A 17,660-nucleotide genomic window follows, 5' to 3' on the forward strand; every position below is an offset into this window, starting at 1 on the left:
CCCTCTGCCTGACTCCAGTCTGTCTGAGGCTCCTCGGCTAGTGCGGGCCACGTTAGAAAGGCAAGATGTTGGAACCCCATGTCTTAGTCTGGTTATCCCCAGAAGCAGATGCTGCAAGGACGTGAGTGTGAGTAGTTGATCTGGGAAGTGATGGGTGGGGAACTGCATGGAAGGCAAGAAGGTCACAGGGGAGCTTTAACAATGTAGTTATCCTGTAGGGGCCTGGAACCTAGTCCCACAGGAAACCCTAGGTTCCAGAGGGGCACACACAGCAGAGCTGGCCACTCGAGGGGCAAAGGAGCTGGGGTATTTATTCTCTAACTCTGGTCAGTCATTGGCTAAGGGCTGATCCGGCAGGAGGAATGTTCAGTTCCTGGAACTTTGGCCCACCCCTCTGATGGCTGGAGAAGCTACAGGTGAGAGGTCCCAGGTGTGTGCAGTTGGAATCTGTTGGGTCAGTGCGCTTAGGAACAGTGAAGGCCAAGGGGATATACGAGGGGTATTGACTGTATTGGCTGACCCCCAACTCGAGAGCTGAGGACCACGCCCCTGGTAGTCTGGGGTCCTGATGAGACCCTGGTTCCTCTGAGCAAGGGAGATGAGGTGAGGCACTGTGACCACTGGGGAACCTCGGTGGGCAGGTCCAAGGAGGCCTTGGCCAACCCCTCTGAGCTTCCTGCCTCCCCAGAGGGCTGCAGATACAGCAGGAGAGGTGTGGAGATGGGCAAGAAAAGGAGAAGCCCAGAGAAACTCTGGGGTCAGGACATCAGCGTGACCTGGGCAGACCTAAAGTCCAGAAACCAGGTAGGTTGTGGCCATCTCCAGGGTGCCAGTGTGGTTTAATAGTGCCCTCTAAATGCATGTCCATTGGAACCTCAGAATGTCCTCATTTGGAAATAGGATCTCTGCAGATGTGATTAAGATGTGGTCATACTAGGGTCCTACTGCCATGACTGGTGTCCTTATAAGAAGAGGAGAGGAAACAGACACACACTGGGACGAAGGCCAGGTGGAGACGGAGGCAGAAATTGGAATGATGTGTCTACAAGCCAAGTATTGCTGGCAGCCACCTGAAGCTGGGGAGACAAGGAAGGACCCTCCCCTGGAGCCTCCAGAGGGAGCACGGCCCTGTCGACACCTCGGTCTCAGACTTCTGGCCTCCAGAACTTTGAAAGAGTAAATGTCTGTTGTTTAAGTCACCCAGCTGGGATAATTTCTTATGGCAGCCACAGAAAACTAGTACAGGCCCCAAGCCCCAGGAGGGCCTCTGGGGCAGAACACACCCCCCTCCCCAGGACCCCAAACCAACTGAGACTGGGAACAGTGAGCAAAATCAACGTTAAACTCCATTGTAGGAAAACAAAACAAGTAGCATTTCTGGGGCACCTGAGATTAAGGACTGAGGTTGAAGACTGCCACGTGTGGGGTCTTGTGATTCAGGATCTGGAGGAAAGTTGCCCCCACCTGGACATTCCCTGGCCATGTCTCGGGTTCCTGGGCTGGCGTCATCCGTGACTGTGGGGGCAGCGCTGGAGGGCCAGTGTGTGAGCGGCCACCGTGTCAGCCACACCCCATTAATATTTGATAGTGTTGAATCGCTTTCTTCTGAGACTGAGAAAAAGAGGCCATTACACTCGGGTAATAAGATGCGCAGGGCTGTTTGGTGAGCTCCTGGCTGTCGGGGCAGGAGGAGGTCGATGATGCCGTGAATAATTCATCTACCTGTAATGATTTTCTAGCCCTTGTGTCCCTTTTGGCCATAAAGAACCTGATTCTCCCTGCCCTGGCAATCCAGCTTGGTGCCTGGTCACTCTTCATCACACCAACACAAACGGAGGCACACACTCCCCTTTGCTGGGACTTGGCCTCAGTTTCCCCAGCTGCACCAGCAGAGGAGCTGTGTGCCTACCCCAGATCTCTACCCCCCACAGGAGGTACACAGAGGTCAGATGGTGTGGTGCTGACCCTGGAGTCTGTACCACTCGTGTGCTGTGTGACACTGAGCAAGTTGCTTCACCTCTCTGGGTCTTGGTCTCATTATTCTGTAAAATGGGATTGGGACAGTTTCTGTCCTGCCCATCTCATGGGGATTTATTTCTGCTGTTTTGATTAAATGTTTCTCAGTGTCTTGCTCATTTAATCTTTGCAACCTCAGCAGGGCCAGATGATGCTATCCTCACCGAGTGGGTAGTATCCCAGTGGGGAGGTGGGTGGGGCAGGAGACTGACCAGCAGGCAGGTATCTACACTGTGAAGGGAGTCAGAGCACCCGGGGAAGGGCACAAGAGCCCGGGATAGAAACGCAGGGGAGAGGTGATGAGCTTGGCCTGGGAGGGTCTGGGAAGACTTCCTGGAGGAGGCAACTATAGAAGTCATGACTGCAGAATGAAACAACACACACGGTAACAATGACAAAAGAACGTGGTTCAGCACGGTAGGAAATGGAGAGCAAAACCTACCCCATCCTACTAAAGGTAATGATGACGCTTTTTTTTATTTTTATTTTTTTTTATTTTTTATTTTTTATTTATTTTTTATTTTTATTTATTTATTTTTTTAAATTTTATTTTGTCGATATACATTGTGGCTGATTATTGCTCCCCATCACCAAAACCTCCCTCCCTTCTCCCTCCCCCCCTCCCCCCCAACAATGTCCTTTCTGTTTGCTTGTCGTATCAACTTCAAATAATTGTGGTTGTTATATCTTCTTCCCCCCCCCAGTTTGTGTGTGTGTGTGTGTGTGTGTGTGTGTGTGTGTGTGAATTTATATAATAATATATAATATAATATAATATATAATATATAAATGATGACGCTTTTAAAAATGCCTTTTATGCATACTTTGGTTAAACCCCTCCAGGGGCTTTCTCTTGACTTCAAATAACTTCCATGCTGACCTGCCAGGCTCCCTCATCTGTCTCCCCCGTTTCCTACTCCTTCCTCCTCTCATTTTCCTGCAATTCCTAGTCTTCTTTGTGTTGCACAAAAATGCCAAATCAGTTCCCACCTGAGGTCTTCATGATGGCATTTCTGCACCAGGAGTGATCCCTCTTGCCCCACCTTTCCCTGACCTCCTTCAGTCTCAGCTCAACCTCACCGTCTCCCACAGGCGTCTCCCCCCCAGCCATGCCCTTTGAACTTCGCTGTGCAGGACTTTCTCCTACACGACATTTGCTAGCACAGTCACGTCTTTGCCAGTTTAGAGTCTGTCCCCCCAGGTTGTGAACTCACCAGGGCGGAGACCAGGCCTTGCAGATGCCTGTATGTCAGGGGCGCAGTGACTGGTACACGATAGCCTCTTAACGAGCATTTGCTGCAGTTGAAATAATTCTAAGCGAAACCCTAACGTCTTGGTGTTCAGTGTGTCAGCCAGACTCCAATCAGGACACAGAACCCTCACGGTGATCTGAACAAAGAGAGTTTAACGATGACTGATTGTAATAGGGGTTTGATGTAATGAGGGATTGGGTAGTAAGGAGTGAAGAGAACTTTATTTATTCAGTTTTTTATTTAGAATTCTTCGTAATGGGATCTGTGCAAAAGGAGGGGGTGGAGGGTGGGAGGCATGCGGGGGACACAGGAACATGATGACATGGCCAGGGCCATAGCTTCTATCGTGGGGAAGAGGGCTGAAAAGACTCGGGCTGGAGCTGAGGTGGGACAGGGAAGGGGCACACTGTGACAGCTGCTTCCCCCCACCCCTGGGAGCACCTCGAGTCCCTGGATCCCCTCGGTTACCCTGGCCTTTTTTTCCCCTGACAGATTCTCAGGCAGGATGATGTTTAGGGCCTGACCCCAAACAACCTGCTTCATGAAAGTACGAGCTCTTCTGTCCCTGCTGCTGCCCTGTCTCCAGTCTCACCTTTTCTCCTCTCTGGGACAGAATCTTTGATTCTGGTTTCTCTCCTCCCTTGCCCCTGGGGAGTGGGGGGGAAGTGCCAGCTCCTGAGGCGGGGGCAGCAGACAGTAGGGGAGGGCACTGTAGGAGCAGAGCAAGGACCCGGGAGGGAAAAAGCTCACGAGTCCCTGGGAGGGTGAGGATGACAGGAGAGGGGCGAGGGCGGTGGCTGCTCCTGTCCTCTGCCCCCCCTGCCCATTGTCCAGGGGACTTCAACACAACTGAGGGGGCAGGTGCGTGTGGGGTCGGGTGTGATAGGGAGAAGAGAGGAGCAGGAGAAACACATCCTTAAAACCTACTGAATTCCCCAAGAAAACAACACAGCGGTAGCAGGTATAGGAGCAGCTCGAGCTCTGAGATAGAGCATCTGAGGAAGACCCTCCCCCAGTCCAGGGATGACTTTCAGACCTCACTGGAGTAGGCACAGCTGTAGCTCCATGCTATGGCTGTGGGCCTGTGCCAACAGAACTTGCTGGAAATCCACCCTTTAGGGTGCTGGGAGAGGATGTTCGTGGGGAGATCTTACTGGAGGCAATGAAACCGGGGGACAGACCCCAGTCTCACCTAGGTATTCCCAAGTCCAGTCAGAGCAGGCCTTAGCTAGGGGGTGGGGAGGGGGAAATAGCAAAAAAACTGCTTGACTAGGCAGGATGGCTGAATTCCTAGGAGTAACAAATTCAGTGAATAATAAGATAAGAGTAGAGTTGGTTAAACATGAACTTCCTTAGGCAAAGACTTGATTTAGGGGTCAGGATGTTTGTTCCTTAAATAAATGCCTTATGGCTTAGGATAACATCTGTGACGCAATCTCAAGTTGTCTTTCACAGATAGCAAACAACTACAAGCCCTCTTTGAAGTTTGTGTGTCTCCAGACTCAAGGGAGCCAAGGAGGACCTTAGCCAGAATGCCAGAAATAATTTTGCTGACCCTGCTGCCAACCAATCAGATTCAGACATGACTACTGGGACACTCTCTCTCGGCCCCACATACGATTTTGGTCTATAAATGCTTTTGATTTTAAATGGTTGAGAAGTGTGGGGTCTTAAAGCTCCTTGGCTACCATGGGCTCCTTTGAATGGCCATCCAAACAAATGCTACGTTAATACTGCAAACTTTGGCATGAGAGACATCTTAGTCATTTGGGGGATGGATGAGGAACCCCTCTCAGTTTAGTAACAGCAATCTGCTACATACCCAGCCTAGAGAAAGCCAGTGGAAGCTGCTGACTGCTGCACTGATGAAGATGGGTGCTGGAGAAGCTACCACATGCAGGAGCCTACCCATTCAACGCAGCAGAACCAGGAAGGAAAATCTCTTCCCCCCCACCCCATCTATCCAACACCACTGCTGACAAAGCCTAACATCATGCCAGCAGGCAAAGAAAAACATTTAAAGGTCCCAGCTCACTTTTCCTACAGCAGGCAATAAAGGGCAGATTTGGAGCTGAAAGACAATAAATTGATAACTGGCACAGTCCACTTTTTGGCCACTCAACTTCCACACGTACACTTCTGCACACATTTGACCTCCCCTGCAACAATGAAACAGCTTTGCATTTCCTAACAAGGTTCAGCTATATATACATATATTTTTCTCTTTCATTATACATGTTTATGGGGTACTGTTTGTTTTAATACATGTGTATATTGTATAATGATCCAATCAGAATAGTTACATATCTATCACCTAAACATTTATCATTTCTTCATGGTTATAATGTTCAAGATCCTCTTTTCTGGCTAACTTCAAATATGCAATACAGTACTATCAGCTATTGTCACCCTGGTGCACACCAGAACTTACTGTATCTCACTGGAACTGTGTACCTTTGCACCACTCTACCAACCCTTCCCCATCCCCGCCTCTGGTAACCAATATTCTACTCTCTCTTTCTCTTTTTGCTTTCTTTAAAATTTATTTTTCTTAGTTGACCTGTGATACTATTGGTCACGGATCCCTGACATTGTCCTGCTTGTCCCCATTGTGTAGAAGCAGCCCAATCTCCCCGTGGTGATCAGGATCAATCACTCCAGCCAGTAGAGCAACTTCTTTCCTCTTCTTCCCCTCCCCCTCCCCACCCCTCCCCCTCCCCCCTCCCCACCCTCCCCCTCCCCACTCCTCCCTCCCCCCCCCTCCCCACCCTCCCCTCCCCACCCCTCCCCCTCCCTTCCCCCTTCCATCTCCCCCCTCCTCCTTTGATTCCGTAGCTTAAGGAGTCCAAAGCAGCCAGGTGTAGACTCATCTTCCAATTCAGTGCAACCATCCCTGTGTCTCCTGGTGGAAACGTTCCATCTGATGTCCTCACAGGACAGAGTGGCGAGCTAGATGGGAATGGGACAGGTCTCAACACCTCTGCTTCTGTTAAGTGGCACCAGTCTCTGCAGTTCCTCTAGGATGAGGTATTGCTTCTGGTGCACGACTTTGGATGGAAGTGGAAGGTCCAGGGTCTTCCTCTGAGTGCTTCTTACCATAACAGCCCTCACCCTGTGGGTCGGAGAGCTAGTGTGGGATTCCGACAGTTGCTAAGCGTGCCTCTTCCCATTATACATTTAAGAACTGGAGAAATAACCACAGGGTGGGTCCATGGGCCAGCCGGATCCACTGTGAGTCAGACCTGAGCTAAGACGCCATCTGTTATCTATACACTCTCAGCCTCCTTTTGGATTGATGGGCCACAGGCGCATTAATTCAGAGCTGTTGTCTAGCAATCCTTAAAGGGTCTCGGCAGTTCCTTTCTCCATTGCATGCACACTCTGAACATTGCCACAGGTCCCTTTTGGAAAGGCTTGGAGGAAGGTTTACGACGTGCACTGCCACATCAGCCTCCCCTTCAACCAAGCTGCTCTGGGTCTATGAGCTGACTTAGGTCTGGAAATTGGATAAGAGGCCATGATTCTCCATCATGACAACACAAGTCAGACTTGTGGCTACCAGAACTTGAGTTTTTGTTATTGTATTTCCTACATAAATCAAGGCTGTGGCAGGCTGCCCATCTCTCTCCCTCCTAGGGACACCACAGTAAATTAGCCACCACCAAAGATTTCTGTAGGCCAAGGCAATTTGATTGTCTATGCTGTCCTTTATGCCAGAGGAGCCCACATTGTCTCTGGCAGGGAAATGATGCCACGTGGCCCCTGCTGCTCTGGGGTCTCATCATTCCCATTGAAATTAAGGCACCCAGCTCAGTGGCAGCATCTCCTATGGTCATGCCTGGCCTGAAAAGGTGGGCAAGCATGGAGACGTGTGAGGATGCAGGTGCTCTGCCCACTGGTGCGTGTCTCCATTCCTGAGTGAGGAGAGTGTCTTCTGGGCCTTCTTATAGAACATAGCCGAGGACTGGGTGTGCAGGTTGCACAGGATCAATCCAGTCCAACATTCTTTTGGGTTCCCTCCCCCACATCATGCTGGGGAAGCTCTGGCATCTCAATCTCATTAACTGCAGGCCACCACTGAGTCCAAGTTCTAGTCAGTCAGCCAAGTGAGCTGTTAGATCTACTTCCTGCTGGTGGCCAGCAGACTTGGCTTCCAGTGGTCCCTGGCTCTCAGTGTTTGCCCTTTTATGCAAGTCGTCCTTTGAGTGTGGGTGGGACCTGTGGCATGCTTCTAACCAGTAGCATATGACTGGTCGATGGGAGGTCACTTCTGTGATTAGGTTACATCAAGTTGTAACTTCCGTCTTGCTGCAGCCTCTCTCCATTGTCTCTTCAGCTTGCAGGTCTAATAAAGCAAGTCACAGACAGATGTTGAAGAAGTCCAGCAGGCAGCCTCCAGTCAACCACCAGCTAGGAACTAAGACCCCCAGCCCAACAGCCTGAAGGGAACTAAATTCTACAAAACACCACGTGAGCTTGGAAGTGGAGCATTCCCCAGTCAAGGCTTCAGATGAGACCTCAGCCCTGGCTGACTCCTTGATTGCCACCTTGTGAGAAACCTTGAAGCAAAGAGCCCAGCTTAGCCATGTCCAGGTTCCTGACCCACATAATTGTAAGATAAAAAAACAGTGTGTTGCTTTGAGCCTCTAAATTTGTGGTCATTTGTTACACAGCAATAGATAATACGTAATTACACAAGCTAACACATTAAATCCAGATTTTTTTGTAAGTACAGCCTACCAATAGCTACGGCCTGATCTCATGTATTTCTCCATGTCGGTGTAACACCCTTAGAGTCCACTCACACTCATGGTCCCCAGGTGTCTGCCAATATGTGTGAGCAAAGTCCTACAGTTCCTTTGGTGGTTGAGCTTTTGGTGGTTAAAGTGTGTACCTGCCCCCTGGAACATACTGAGATTGGACCCCAGTTGTGGGTCTAGTGGCAACAGGGTGTGGTTATGGTGGGTCTTGTGGAGAATGGACATCCTCTTTCAGGACATCTGCGCTGGGTGTGGTTATCCCAGGGTTTTCAAGCAAAGGCTCGTCTCTTCAGACATGAGAGGACAACCTTCTTCCTCTAGTAAGGGAGGCTCAGTTTGATTTGAGGGTTTAAAATTGACAGTCTCATTTGGATCCCACTGGATGCTCCTATTGCAAGTTTCAGGATCCTATTCTTGAATCAATATTCTAACTTTCGCATGAGAAACTTGTTGAGACTGTGAATTCATTTGTTATATTTCGGCAACCTGCACAATTAAATGTTGTATTTGATTTTCAGCAATACCAGCTGTGAGGCTCAAAGAAATAGAACTTCTTTGAGTGCTGTCACGGAAGGTCGCAGTTTCTCAGATCGTGCCTTGAGCTGAAGGCTAACGGATCTGAGCTTATTATTCTCTCTTTGTAAGTGCTCAAATGTGCTCAAAAGAATCCATGCCTCACCAAAATATTTATAGTCATCATTACTGCCATAATGGTCAGATTTAGCAGCCACTTGGCTCCTTAGGCACGAACCACTTCATTGCAATCGACCTCAGGTGATAATTAATTGCGATGTCACTGCATTTGTGGATTGCTGACATTCTGTTTCCCATTGCCAAGGAGCTCAGCACAATATTCAAGCCCAAAGGCACGACCAAACCAATCCCAAACTCCATCTATCACCCCGGACCACTCCTGGTACCAATTTTGTATCAGTCGGAGTACACCTGCCCACCGCCCACAGCCTTTAGCCAGTTGGCCCCCACACAGCCTGTGAGGCATGCACGAGATGATGGGACGCCCTGTGGGTGCGGATAATGAGGGATGGGGTCGAGAAATGATCTTCGAAATCATGCAGTGAGGACACCTCTGAGTCAGAACTCAAACCCAGGTCTCTGGGCTCCAAACTCAGTACCCTGGCTCTGTGAGGGTATGAGCAGTGGGGGTGGGGGTGCGGTTCTTGGGTGACACGTTTCCCTGGGGTGGTTACACCCAGGTAGCACACACACTGGAGAAACTGTCCTTACCCTGGCTCCCTCCTTCCCTAGGGACAACTTGGGGGTTCCTACAGATTAAGTCCCTACTATGTGCTAAGTACCAAAGATGGTCATTCATGTTCCCCTCTCTGCGACCTTGCAAGGTGGACATTATCACCCCATGCTAAGCAGGGTAAGGGTGACGGGAGGAAGCAAGGCTCAGAGAGGCAAAGAGACTTGTCCAAAGCCACACAGTTGGGAGCTCAGCATTGGGACTCAAATTAACTGCAGAGAAAAGATAGCCCTGACACTCCTGTGTCCCTCGGCTGCAGGAGCCCCTGGCCACCCCACTGAAGGCAGAGTTGGGTACAGGAGGGTGCAGAAGGTAAGCCCCCCAAAGGTATGCCAGCCAAGGCTGGACAAGCAATAGGTGCTCAAAGGGGTGGGGGTGGAAGACAATAAGGAATGGGGTGCTTCCCTCTGGCTATGTTTTGGGTGGGCTTCCTGCAGGAGTCTTGGCAGGCAGCAATGGTCTCCTTCAAGTGGCCACGGGGGACACTCTGGAGCGACATTTGCCACCCGTTACTCACTAATGATCAGAGAAGGAGTCAATGGAGTTGAGCCTCTGAGTAATTGGCCGGGGACTCCGAGTCTCGGCTCAGCCCGGGGAAGCAAAGGTCCGAGAGTTAATGAAGCAAACTCGCCCCACAGTGTCAGAGGCCGCCTTGAGCCACCCTGCGCAGGAATAAACTTTCAGCCGCTGCTTTTCAAGGTTCCAAAAGGAAAAGGGGGGCAGAAAGGGAAGGCGTTGTTTTCATGCCTCCTGCTTCATTTGCATGAGGTGAAAAATGTTTCCATAGAAACAACCAGAGTCTGTAATTTTTGAATAACGATTTCTGCACAAAGCACAACCTGTCTTTTTTTCTTGAAGGGGAATTAAGAAATTCTCAGCAGCGTCTTTCACCACAATGAAAGGCAGAGTGGCCCGATACTCGGAAAGCTGCTCAGGAGGGGAGGGACTTGGCTCAAGCTCCTGCTCTCTCTGGGCCTCAGTTTCCCTTTCTTGTGAAATGGGGCGAATAGGGACTGGATTAGAATCAGTGGCAGTTAAACTTCATGCACATCAGTGAGGGCAGGGGGATAATGTGAAATTGGATCACTGGGGTCCCAGCCGGAATTTGGATGCAGGAGGTCTGGGCAGTGTTTTAATGAGCTTTCCAGAAGCTGGGGCAGAGGGCTGAGGACCTGAGGACCATCCAGGCTGCAGGAGAGAGATCCCCGCTGCCCCCTGCTTGCTGCCCGGTCTCCTCCGTGGACAGGTCCACGTGGTTCAGTTGGTCCTCGGGGGCTGCTCAGCTGTCCCGCCTGCTCACTAGAGCGGAAGGCAGGCGGGCGGCCTCGCCTGGGCGCCTCTGCCCCCTTGTGGCCTGTGGCCACTGCAGCAACCACTTGCCCAGGGTGCTGACCATGTGGCCGTGGCCTTGGGGTCTGCCAGGTGCTGACCTGACTCTAGGAGGCTTTGGAGAAGGGAACGTGGCTGCAGGTCCTGGAGCTGGGTGGGGCTGTGTTGGGCTGGGAGAGGGACTCCGGGATCCCTGTAACTGCCCTCCTCCCCAGGCCATAAGGCAGATGACCCTCCTACAAATGGTCTCAGGGAGGGACTCCCTGGGGCTCTTTGGAGAATGCAGATTCCGGGGCCTGCCTCTGCAGGTCTGACTCAGGAGGTCAGGATGTGGAGGCTAAAGCTGAGAGGATTCGAGTGAAGACTGCAGAGTGTAACATTAGGGACTTGTCTGCTCCCTCTTACTACAGATGGGAAAATTGAGGCCCTGAGGGGGTCCCTGCCTCTTACTTCCATGGCTTCCCACCAAGGAGGCCCTGCATCCTGAGGCTGCCACAGTGCAAGGCAGCTGGGTGTTGCGGGTCCTCAGAGGACAGTAATCAGGGGGTGTTGTCCTTGGAGTTCCGGGCCACCTTTATTTATACTCCTCATTTAACTGTGGGTTGAAATGTTGTGCTGGGACTGAGCTGGCAGACTGAGCTGGCTTAATTATAGCTGGAGGAGACGGGAGCGATGAGCCCTGAGCTGCCGGGCTCCAACGCAGGAAGCGCGCCTTTGGACGTCCTTCCCTTTTTATGTTTAAGAAACATGTGTAGGACACCTCCCTGATTAAAAAACAATAACCCTGCTGGATGGTGACCTTTTGGGGGGCAGGAGTGTCTGCCCTCAGCCCAGCCCTTCTGGAGCCCCTCCTCCTCTAGGAGGCTTCCGGATTGTCACACCACACACCTGGGCTCCCAGAGGCTGGGCATGGGTTTAGAGAGGTGGCACCACGAGGTGGGGGGATGCAGAAGACCCTGGTGGTGCTCCTGGTCTGCCGCTGGTGGCCTTGGACAGGGGCCACCACTGAGGTGCAGGTAAGACAGAGCAGGGATGGTGGACCCCACCCCTCTGGAAGTTTAGGGGGTGGTCCATCACCCTGCCCAGGGCTGCAGTTTCCCTGGTCACCTGAAAGTCATCCAGCAGCAGGGGGCAGAGTAAAGAAAGACAGACCCAGAGTCAGTCTGGTCTGACCCAGCCCCCTGTGTCCTGTAGCAGAACAACTTTAGTCAGATGTAGCCCAGGCAAAATGGTGGGTGGCCTGGGGCCACACAGATTGGGCTTGTGCCCTGTCATCGGGAGAGAACTCTCCAGTAGACAGATGGGACCTCGGGAAAGCTACTTCACCTCGCTGAGCCTTCATTCCCTCCTCTGGGAAATGGGGCTTTTGCTAGGGACTAAAAGCGTGTGTATCTGTTAGCATCAGCTCAGGGCTGGGTTCCCCTCAGCGTGGAGGTGGTGACAGAAGATGGGGCTGTTTCCTCCCCCAGCTGGAGTCCTGGGGGAGGGCAGCTGCCCAGTGGGAATGGCCATTCAGGTCCGAAGGGAAAGAGCAGGGGCTGGTTACCCTTAGCAAGGGGGCTCCTCACCAGCTACAAACCACCAAGGGGAAGGCGCAGCCCAAGCCCTAGGCCCAGTCCTGTGGCTGGCGCCCTCGGCTGGGGCTGGCTTGTTGGTGAAAACCTCAGAGTGTGGGTATTAAAATCAGTGATGGGCTAATCACATTCGGAAACCATAACACTCCGTGGGAACATATGGGGCTTTTTTCACAATGCAGCTCAGTTCTCACAACACTCTGAGGGAAGCTTGGGTGAGAAACTGAGGCGACGGCAGGAGGTGGCCCCTCCAAGGCCATGCAGGGGGAGACGCTGCCGCTCAGATCAAGGTGGGCGCAGTCTGGTGGCATCTCAGCTGATACGATTTGGGGGTCCCTCTTTGAGAGAAAGAATGTGAAACCACGCCAAAGGTGAATATTCCGGAAGAGAAGTGAAATCACAACAAACAGCACAACTTAAAAGGCTGACAAATACCCACGATGGCAACATGGCCAGGTCCCCTCTGCTGCAGATAGATGTCTAAATCCTGAGACATCTGTGCCTGGCTGTGACTCGAACCCAGGTCTCGGACTCCTTATCCAGTGCTCCTCCCGCCATGAACGAGTTTCTTTGCACTGGAATGAACCAAAGATTCGGATAAGGATTCTGGAAAGGTTTTGCCCCGCCTGCCTCGCAGCGCCCTTCCTGGAGCAGGCAGACGGGTGCGGCAGGGACCAGGGACGCGCTTGCTGGGAGACAGGTGGTGCAATTGGGGGAAGGGGCAGCTCACCTTCCGCACCCACGGACATGCCCCCTCAACCCTCTGTTGAGAACACGCCCTCCCTTTCCCGGTTCCTCAAGGCACGGCTCCCCCAGGCGGATAAAAGCCTCGTGGAGTTCTGCGACCTGAAAGCGAGCAGCCGTGCACAGTTCCACGTGAGACAGGGAGGCGAGGTGGCCGTGGCCACGGGTGAGGTGAAAGCGCCCCAAATGATTTCATGACAAAGGCCGCGCTCACTGCCAAAAGGCAACCAGGGGAAAGGACCCTGGGAAGTGGGTCACTTTTTCATGGAAAAATGGGAACTACTCTGAAGCATTTTGAGAGATGTCCCACGAAGTAGGTGAAACCTGAAGATGGGAACACTGGGGCTCACTGCCAGGAAGGGACAGTCAGAGGAGGCTAGGCTCTAACACCTCCCACCCATGCCCCTGTGACTCAGAGCCAGTCACCAGCGAGGTCATGTGCTCAGGAACACAGGTAAGTCCCAACTCGGGTGAGCCCCGTGCCGGCCATGGGCAGGGGTGCTGGGGACAGCACTCAGTCTTGTGTCCCATTTCGTGCTTCCCCTGGGGAGGAGCTGGGGGGGGGGAGGGATCCGAAGCCCAGGGTCTGATGCCTCCCTCATTGGCTTTGGGGTTTCCTGTAAGGTGGGCACTTGGTGTGGGCAGTGGGAGTTGAAGATGGGCCAGAGGACAGCAGAGGTGTCATTTCAGGTGAAATGGCCCTTGAAGGGGGCAAATGCTTTTGCCCTGGGTGTGAAAGGGTAAGCCCTCTACCCCATTCTAGGAAATTAATTCATTCAACAAGCAGGTATTGAGACTGTCCTATGCTGGGCTCAAGAAAAGTAAGGCATTGTCATTGCCCCAAGGAGCCCCCATCTGGAGCGCAGGCCAACTGTGACACACTGTGGTCCAGCTGAGGGTGGGGTCTGGGCAAGGCAGAGAAAGGGTCACTGTGGATGAACGTGGGGGCAGGAGAGGCCCCGGGTCTGGGCCACTGAGATGGTCCTGGGGAATGGGTGGTAGGCGGGGAGACCCCTCTAGCAGGAGGACATGGCATGGCAGAGGCATGAGTGGGTGGGAAGCACCCCAAGCCCCTGGGACAGGGAGGCAGGCTGTGGCCAGGACCCTAAGAGGCGACATCAGGCTGGGCCCTGTTCCTGACGGGGAGGAGTTGGGACTGATACCGTGGACAATAGGAGCTATTGGAGGGTCTTGGGAGTGGGTGACAAGGCTTGATGTGTGATGTGGCCAGGTGGCCCTGGCTCAGGTAAGAGAGCTGGGTAGAGGAGCAGAGGTTGTAACTAGGAGAGCAGAGAGGAGGTCGCTGGGTTGTGGGGGAGAGCGAGGGACAGAGGCACTGCTGGGGGCATGGGGGCGTGGGGCCTTCTGCAGGTGCCCTTCCTGCTCTTTTCTCCCCCCTCCCCTTCCTCTTCTCCATCTTCCTCCCCTCTCTCCCCACTCCCTTCTCCCTTCCGTCCTCCTTCCCTCGTTCTCCCTCCCTATCGGTGACTACAATAAAAGGTCCTTGTCCCTGGACATGCCTTGACCTTGCTCTCTTCCAGCTCAGGTGACTCCTTGCCTCACAGAGTCCTCCAGGACACTGGCAGCCTGGCCAGCCTGAAAGCCCCTTCACACACCTGAGCACAGGGGCAGCTCTCTACAGGGATGTGAGAAGTCAGGACAGAGGCCACCTTGAGCTAAGTCCGGCCACCATGGATTTTCCTCTCTGTTCATTCCTTCTCAGCTGCAGACCTAGCACAGCGCTGGCCAACCCAGAGGTCTCACTGGTCCAAGACACATGCAGGAGGGTCACGTGCATGTCTGCAGCCTACCCTGCCTCAGTTCAGGATTAGAAGGCTGGGGGCTGCTGGGGTCAGGGGGGGACAGCATCCCTGGGCCTGGGCAGCTGGTGTGGCCAGAGGGCTCCTTGCCTGGGGACGTGCCTGCCGCTATGGATCAGGGCAGTAGTCACTTGACAAATAGGGGGCTGCTTTTTAAAGGAATTCCCAAGAAGATTTGAAATTCCAGGAACACAGGGGACTCTTGCTAGCTGTGGGTCAAATCACTTAACCTCATTCCTCAGTCCCCCAGCTGTAAGATGGGGCTACAACTCCTGCTCTGCCCACCCACGGGGGCTTCTTGGGAGGATAAAATGAGGCCAAGGAAGGGAAAGTCTTTTGGAGCCACCAAGCAACCCTGGGAACCTTAACAAAAACAGGCTGGGCCCCTCAGCTAGCGATCCTGAGGCCAGAAGGGAGGACCCCACCTTCAGGAGAAGACAGACTTGGAGGGGAGGGAGGGAGACTGCGTGGCCAAGACAGGGATTCTGGGGCCTTTGGGCCCCAGCACCAGGCCCAAAGCTCCATATAAGGAGACAAACTCACTCCTCTGTCCCCTCCAAGCAGGGGGAGGGAGTGAGCTCATTTCATGGCTGTGGACTTGCATGAGGCAAGGAGAATTATTTCTAATCCCCTTCCCACGGGGCCTGAGCTGGGCCCCTGCGTCCACCACCGGGCAGGCCTGGGCCACAGCTGGGGACAGCTGCCATGCTGATCAGTTCCCTGCCAGCCCTGCCAAGCTTGTCCCAGCTGGGCCTCCCTCCACCCCAGCTCTACTGTACTGGAAAGGAGGCTCCAGAGGCCCAGAGGCCCAGAGGCACCCCTCAGCCCGCACCAAGGCCGGCCAAATGGCGGGGTGGATTTTCCATGTGGGAAGCCAAGCCAAAGTGCTGGGCTCCATTTTCCTGCTAAAGTAAAACAGAAAACCTGGAACGCATTAGCTGTCTTTGGGGATGGAGGGGACAGGGCCCTCTTGGCAGAGGGGACCAAGATGGACAAAGCTGTCGAAATGTGGGGCTGGGAATGGGACCAGGTTCACTCCCAGAAATCCTGGCTTGGTGAACTATGGGGGACTGAGGGCCTCTGGGTCACCAGAGAGAATGAGACAATGTGAGAGAGGTTCAGCCCAGTGTGTCATGCAGGGGGCCCTCCGTTAACAGCCCTGTGGGCTGCCCTCTCGGGGACTCCGTTTACCCATTCGGTCAAACAACGAAGTCCTCCAGAGCATTGATTTTCACAGGCTCAGGGTGCCCAGGGGGGCTGCTCTAGGGTTCTCTGGGCTGCTCACCTCTTTTGCGACTAGGGCACTACCCCCCGAAAATCTATTCTATATTTTGGGCTTCTCAAGAAGAATTTGCTGGAATAAAGAGTTCCGTAACTTAAAAAAAAAAAAAAAGCCAGTTTGGAGAAATCTGTGCCAGATGCCCACAAAAAGCAGCACCCGCAGCCTTCCTGCACTCGAGGCTGCTCTCTGAGCGTGAGCCCAGGCAGCCTGCATTGGGCAGGGGTGACCTGGCTTCGTAGGAAACGGCTGGTTTCAGGGTGACTTTGAGCCTTCTGTCACCAAGCTCAGTGACTTCCTTGCTGAGCAGCTCTGGGCTCCCACTGGGATTCTAGGAACCATCAGAAATTGGAGTGGAGTGACCCTCCCCATTGAGGGGGCTTCCTGAAAGATGGAAGAGAGGACAGAACCGATAGCCCCGCAAATGACTCGCTCCTGCCCCCGTGCCTCAGTTTCCTCATCTGTAAAATGGGTTACAGGATTCAATGAGATAACGCATCTAAAGCTCTTAGTGAGTGGTCTGGCACATAGTAAGTGCTCAGTTAATGCTGGTGGAGGTTGCTATTGCTCACATCATTATTAATATCCCCAGAGCCTCACCGGACATGCTTCAGCTTCTCCAAGAACACATGCTGAGTTTGCCTCACTCCCGAGCTATTTCCTCGTGCTCGTCTTCAGGAGGAAATTGAGGATAAGAGGCCCAGAGAGTGTGGACTGGTGGCAGAGGCAGAGCTGATTCTTCAGTCACCAGCCTCCTAGTCAAAGCTGTTTCCCTCCCCAGGGCCACCTCTGCAAACTCTTCAAAAGGAACAAGGTCGTACCCCCCTGTCTGAGCCAAGGAGGAGCCCAGAGGCAGCTTTGATATGTCAACTTGGGGAACAAGCTGATCGCAGCAGATCATGGACGCCGCTTCCTGCCTGGGCAAATGGCTCTGAATGGTGCTCTTCAGGCTACTCCTAATGTGCTGGGTGTTTATGACTTTTTTTTTAAAGCGCCTCATCAAAGAAAATGTAATAATGACGCTTCTGAGTTAACAGCAGTATTTTAGGATGGATGAATTATTCACATCAGAGATGAAACAGGGACTCTGCAAACTGGGCCAGCTGAAGCAGTTGGGACTATTTTTATCTTCTTTTACAGTCTTTCATCTTGGGAGACACGCGGTTCGGAAAGTACGGGGAGCCCATTGCATGGAGCCCAAGTTGGCAGGATGTCAGGCTTGAAGCACTAGGCATCTCGGAGCTTTTGCCTAGAGTATAAAACCCGAGGAAACCTGAGAAGTGTGGAAAACAGGGAGCAGCAATGCTGATGATAGTCGAGGAGTTCTGGGGTCCTCCTCCATGTGCCTGGGGTGCGGTGTGGCCATTTTGCCCTTTCATTTTTCTGGCATCCAATTATTTCTCATGCAACGATGTGTAGAGCTCTTGGGAAAGAGTATGTGGATTCTGTGCGGGGCACCCTGAGGAAGAAAGGGATTTTGTGATTGCAAAGCTCAGTGTCAAGTATGGACCAGCATGGTCTCAAACTCTGCAGGTCATGCCAGTCCAACATTGTTAAATTCATGTGTGACCATTTGCTTAAAAAAGCACCCTAGACCTGCACTGTCTCATATGGTAGC

Source organism: Cynocephalus volans, chromosome 3, assembly GCF_027409185.1.
Source record: "Cynocephalus volans isolate mCynVol1 chromosome 3, mCynVol1.pri, whole genome shotgun sequence".
Taxonomy (NCBI): domain Eukaryota; kingdom Metazoa; phylum Chordata; class Mammalia; order Dermoptera; family Cynocephalidae; genus Cynocephalus; species Cynocephalus volans.